We start from the raw sequence: 6,199 nt of genomic DNA, 5'->3' as shown, positions 1-6,199 counted from the left end.
AGGCTGGTCTCAAACTCTTGACCTTGAGCGATCCACCCGCCTCGGCCTCCCAGAGTGCTAGGATTACAGGCGTGAGCCACCGCACCTGGCCTTCTTTTTAAAATTTTGATAAAATATACATAACAGGGACATATTTTCTCAGAACCTCTTGAGGCCATGTGCTCTGGGCTAGTCACACACATTCAGCTCAGAATAAACCTCTTTAAATTAAAAAAAAAATACACACACGCACATACACACACATGCACTTAACAAAAAATTACCATTTTAACCATTTTTAAGTATACAGTTCAGTGGCATTAAGTACACTCACATTGTTGTACAACCATCACCGCCATCCATTTCCGGAACTTTTTCATCATCCCAAACTGAAATTCTGTCCCCATTAAACAGTAACTCCCCATCCCCTTCCTCAGTCCTTGGTAACCTCTATTCTACATTCTGTCTCTATGAATTTGACTATTCTAGGTACCCTATATAAGTGGTATCATAAAGCGTTTGTCCTTTTTTGTCTGGCTTGTTTCACTTAGTATAATGTCCTCAAGGTCCATCCGTGTTGTAGCACGTGTAAGAATTTCCTTTCTTTCTAAGGTTGAATACTATTCCACTGCATGTATTATGTATATATCACATTTTGTTCATCTATTCATCCACCCATGGACATTTGTATTGTTTCCACCTTTTGGCTATTGTGAATAATGCTGCCGTGAACATGGGCGTACAAATATCTGTTTGAGTTCCTGCTTTCAATTCTCTCGGGTATATACCTAGAAGTGGAATTGCTGCCAAAGAGCTTTTTAGAGCTCATTTTTCAGACTTTCCCGGGTCATTATTTTGAATTTTTTCAGCTATGGACATTCTCTGTCCTTCAAATGTGGATTTGATTTTTTAGAAACTTCCAGCAGCTTTGATGGGGGATAGGGAAGGGCACCAAAATGGATTGGTTTCTTACTGTGTGTTGGCATAGAACTAGAGGGCTTACATATACTACGTCTTTAATAAAGCAGCACTAAGAAGGAAGACATATGTCTTCCCTTCCAGAAAAGGGAATGGAGCTTGAGGAAGGGTAAGGGCTTGCCCAGTGTCCAGGGTGGTAGTAATAGGGCTGGGGTTCAAACTCAGGTCTGTCTGAACTCAAAGCCTATGCTTGGTCTATTACCATGTTCTGTTTCTTTTTTTTTTTTGAGACAGAGTCTCACTCTCTTGCCCGGGCTAGAGTGAGTGCCGTGGCGTCAGCCTAGCTCACAGCAACCTCACACTCGTGGGCTCAAGCAATCCTTCTGCCTCAGCCTCCCGAGTAGCTGGGACTACAGGTACACACCACCATGCCCGGCTAATTTTTTCTATATATTTTTAGTTGGCCGATTAATTTATTTTCTATTTTTAGTAGAGACGGGGTCTCGCTCTTGCTCAGGCTGGTTTCAAACTCCTGAGCTCAAACAATCTGCCCGCCTCAGCCTCCCAGAGTGCTAGGATTACAGGCATGCACCACCATGCCCGGCTAATTTTTTCTATATATATATTTTTAGTTGTCCAGATCATTTCTTTCTATTTTTTAGTAGAGACGGGGTCTCGCTCTTGCTCAGGCTGGTCTTCGAACTCCTGAGCTCAAACAATCCGCCCGCCTTGGCCTCCCAGAGTGCTAGGATTACAGGCGTGAGCCACCGCGCCCGGCTCATGTTCTGTTTCTTGGAAGCAGTTTGTTGAGCTACCAAATTGGGGAATACCATTTTAAATCAAAAAGGTGTGATTATGGAGACTGATTTTAAAATATTCATTACATATTTTTCTGATCAAAAAGAAAATAAATTATCATTGTTTAAAATTTGGGATAAAAAGAAAAGCAGAGGGACAGAAAGAGGGAACGCAACGGAGGCAGGCCGGAGCCGCTGCCGTCGCCAGGACCCGCGGTAACCAGCGTGAGCTCGCCCGCCAGAAGAATATGAAAAAGCAGAGCGACTTGGTTAAGGGAAAACGCCGAGATGACGGGCTTTCTGCTGCCGCCTGCAAGCAGAGTGCCCCATCATCTCTACCCCCAGGGATTCGGAGATCATGCAGCAGAAGCAGAAAAAGGCAAACGAGAAGAAGGAGGAACCCAAGTAGCTCTGTGGCTTCGTGTCCGACCCTCTTGCCTGTGTGCCTGGAGCCAGCCCCACCACGCTCGCGTTTCCTCCTGTAGTGCTCACAGGTCCCAGCACCGATGGCATTCCCTTTGCCCTGAGTCTGCAGCGGGTCCCTTTTGTGCTTCCTTCCCCTCAGGTAGCCTCTCTCCCCCTGGGCCACTCCTGGGGGTGAGGGGGTTACCCCTTCCCAGTGTTTTTTATTCCTGTGGGGCTCACCCCAAAGTATTAAAAGTAGCTTTGTAAAAAAAAAAAAAAGAAAAGCAGAAAGAAAGAAGTTACCCATGGTTCACCATCAGTCACTTATATCTCTGTCAGTCAATTATATCTCTCCATAAAATGTTTAATTGTACCTCCCCCACAGTCCAGCTGGGCATGGTGTTTACTTGATCACTCCAGGCCAAGAATAGATAAGCAGTTAGTAACCTTGAGAAGCTATGCTGTTTGATGTATAAAGGTTCACACTGGCAGGAGATGGGAGGCAGCGTGGAAACCATGGAAGAGCATTGCTCCCTCCAAGAAAGAACATACCATTCAACTGCAAGGAACGTGGTTAGCTCTTGGCCCCAGCTGCAGTGCCTTTGGGACTCTCTGCAGCAGCATTTCAGCCAAGGTCTCTCTCTTCCCAGGCAGCTCCCAAGCCAATGGCTGAGCATGGCGAGGGCACCAGAACCCGGCCATTTCTGCCCACTGTGGGACTCTTCTGTTGGGCACTTTTGCTCTGCTCCGCACTGGGTTACCTGAAGCACTGAAAGATCTGCAGTGTGCTCTCAGATGTTCCCTGCCCTATTTTTCTCCCTCCCCCTTTCCTTTCACAAGATCAGATCTGCATCGCACTTGGAAGACTTCCCTGCTCACTCCTGCTTCGTCCCCTGGTAAATCTTTCCCTCCTAACTCCATCTCTGCATCTGCTTCCTGGAGGACCCAGACTGACAAAGACAGTGACTAGTAATGAGAAAATCTGTACATGTTTCTGAGCTTTTATTTAATCTTTTGAAAAGTTAAGCTTAGAATTTCTACATCAAGAATGTTCAACATGCCACCTGTATTTTGAACTTAATACAGGACATTAAAATGTTTATAAAAATTGTATTTTTGACTATTTGAAATAATCTCGTCTTTGAGTGTAAAATGTTTTAAGAAGTGCAAAAATGGTAGAATAGTAAGATCTCTGAAAAACCACAGAAGAAACACTCATGAAAGATTGGAGATGAAAGAAACCACAATGTGGGATACAAAACCTGTGATGACAAAGATGGGCAGATAACACTGGGACAGGAGAGGAATTACTGGAAACGAGACAACTGCTCTCCTAGAAATACTGGTTATAATAGTCAGTGAAGTCTGCTTAATGTGGAAGAACACAGCATAGTAAAAACGTGTTATAGCTGAGTATCCTGCGATGCAAGCTAGTGTAAATTAAGTGTTAAACACATTAAATATATGAAATTGGTTGTATCTGCTGTAACTCACACCATTGCAGGAGCTCTTAAGAGTTGCTAATAAAATAATGCATTTTATTCGTCTGTCTTCATGCTTGAAAACGCAATAGACTTTCTAGGCGGCCTTACATTGTATGTCCCACAGCCAGGAAGGCCGCTCTGTGGTTGTAGTCAGGTGTGTGTTCACTGGAGTCTTTTCCTTTCCATGTAGTCCTAGTTCTGGCAGTAAAGGAGGTGTCTCAGGCGGAGGGGAGCATTTTTATCCTGACAGCAGCCTGATGTTTGGGGTCTTGCCTGTGACATCTGCAGCTGCCCGCTGGGAGGCAGGGGCTCCCTCCTGCTTCTCCCGTGAGTTCCTGGGCTTTGTGTCTAGGGCTGTACCCCTGGGCATTCTTCTTGAAGGTCCGCTTAACTTCCCTGACACAATAATCCCCCACTCACACTCCCTTCTCCTCCCATGCCCCGACTGGCCCAAGAATTATCTCTGCTTAGCTTGGGGGTTCTCAACCTGGCTGCCCATTCCCCAATGTCTAGACTGCACACCTGACCACTTAACTCAGGCCCAGGTGGTAACAATGCGCAGGCCAGTCTAAGGACAATCGGCTCAGCCAAACCCATTTCCCTCATGAAGGAGAAGAAAAGGAGCCCTTGCTGCAAACGTAGCATCAGGCCCATTTCACTGGCCGCACCATTGCCCTTGAGGACGGAGCTAGGTCCTCCGCATCTTGTTCCACTCTGCAATGCCTGCCATGGTTATTTCCATGGAGAAGATGCACACAGTCTTGTCCTCAGCAAAATAAGACTGATTTTCTTATGCAGGTCCATTTGATTTCATCCTCCCCACATTCCCACCAGACCCTTAGAGGAGCCAAAGGCATAGAATTTGGGGTTTAAAAAAACCAGGATCAAGATCTGTCTTAGATAGCAAATGGCCATGGAACCCTGGTCATGTTCCTTAACTCTTTAAAGGCTGAGATCTTCCATCTGAAAATGGGAATAGAACTTCTGCTCATTGGTCCTCCCTCACTGGGGGTTCGGCACTTGCTAAGACTTGACATACATCATTTCCAATTCTCTCAACAGCCCTGTTGGGCAGATCTTTTGTTACCTTTTTACCAATGGGAAAAGAGGCTCAGTGAACTAAAGTATCTTGGGGTCACACAGCTAGTTACTATCTGAACAGGGGCATGCACCCTCTCTTGGTGATTAAGGGTATGGACTTTGGCATCAGACTAGGTTCAAATCCTGGCTCCGTCTCTTGCTAGCTGGGTAATTTGGGGCACAGTATGTAACCTCGCCAGTCTTCAATTTCTTTTATTATAAGCCTAAGGATTCTCCGTACTATTCTGCAAAGCTCTTTTGGGCAGGCTCCGGCTGGGCAGTAGGGGTCAGGAGAGCAGTGTCAACAGCAGCCTGCTGCAGCTGCCCAATCTCAAACTGGGAGAGGGAACTTCTACTCACCTCCAGGCTGGGATTTCCTGCAGGCAGAGATGCCGGGGTGGAGAACATGCGTGAATTTGGATAAACAAGTACACAGTGGACGAGTCATGTGGACTTCGATCAACCTCAGTGGGAGCCACAACACTTGAGTGTGCAGGTTCCTGCTGATGCTTTATGATGCATAATTCAGATAATAGCTCCATGACCTCACCTTCGATTGTGCCACAAGCTACTCTTCAAACTCCTCCCCAGAACTTTCCCTAAGGCGGAGCTAACTGGACTCTGTGTGGCCCCATCTGGAATGACTATTTATTTGCATGTATTTTTTCTCATTATAACATCACACCATAAGGTGGGAGGCCCGTTGCCAGGGCTAGCAGATGTAGGGCATTTGCCATTTTAGCCTTTCCCCAGTCCTAACCCTATTTAGTAAACTTCTCTGTGTTCCAGGCTGTTTCTAGGCTCCTCACTTTTGTAGTGACAAAAACATAAACATGTTGAAGTTTCTCTCTTCTTATCTTCTCTGTTTCTCCGTAGGTTCTTCTGGATCTTTTGCCTTGAATTCACTAACTTCGCTTTATATTTCTGCTGACTTATCCTGGTAGCCTCGCCTTCCCAGGTATGAGTTGCTCGTTCTGAGCAATGCGGGCACCCAGCCCCTACCTCGCAGGAGGGAGTGAGCGGTAATTTTGATAACGTGTGCAAGCAGCGGGCACATTGCCCATACTTATACAAATTAGCTATAATTACATAAATAACAGTCCTCCTGTGTGGCGTGCGCTGTGACGGCAGGAAGTACAAAGCACGCTGAAAATGCTCAGTAAACTGAGAAATGTTAAACAGTGACAGGTTCCTACTACTGTGGGTCTGGGAGTCCAGTGTTCTGACGAATGCCTTTATTTACTTATTTACCAAACATTTATTGAGATCAGCGGTGGCCATTTGTCCTATTCACAGCTGCTCAACATCGTTTTATTTATTCATTTTGTTACATTTTTAATACAATTTTCGTTGTGGTAAAATGCACGTAACAAAGCATACCATCTTCATCACTTTAAGTACGCAGTTCAGGGGTATTAGGTACATTCCATTGCTTTGCTGCCATGAACTCTTTTCATCTCGAAATGCCCTTTTGAATTGTCTTTGTATATTCAGGGAAATTCCTCTTATGTCTTCCTGGTGAGGAAGTCAGAAGTC

The 6,199-nt window shown here is 45.5% G+C and overlaps 1 pseudogene across 1 annotated transcript; it reads left to right on the top strand.

The window, feature by feature from the left end:
• The first annotated feature begins 1,870 nt into the window (after positions 1-1,870).
• On the top strand, positions 1,871-2,365 carry LOC105813589 (annotated as a pseudogene). Its single transcript, XR_001137663.1, has one exon. The product of XR_001137663.1 is annotated as a small EDRK-rich factor 2 pseudogene (transcript).
• Positions 2,366-6,199: the final 3,834 nt, after the last annotated feature.

This window comes from Propithecus coquereli, unplaced genomic scaffold (assembly GCF_000956105.1).
Source record: "Propithecus coquereli isolate 6110/MARCELLA unplaced genomic scaffold, Pcoq_1.0 Scaffold281, whole genome shotgun sequence".
Lineage (NCBI taxonomy): Eukaryota > Metazoa > Chordata > Mammalia > Primates > Indriidae > Propithecus > Propithecus coquereli.
Note: the sequence above shows the minus strand (reverse complement) of the source record. Positions and strands in the feature narration are given on the sequence as shown.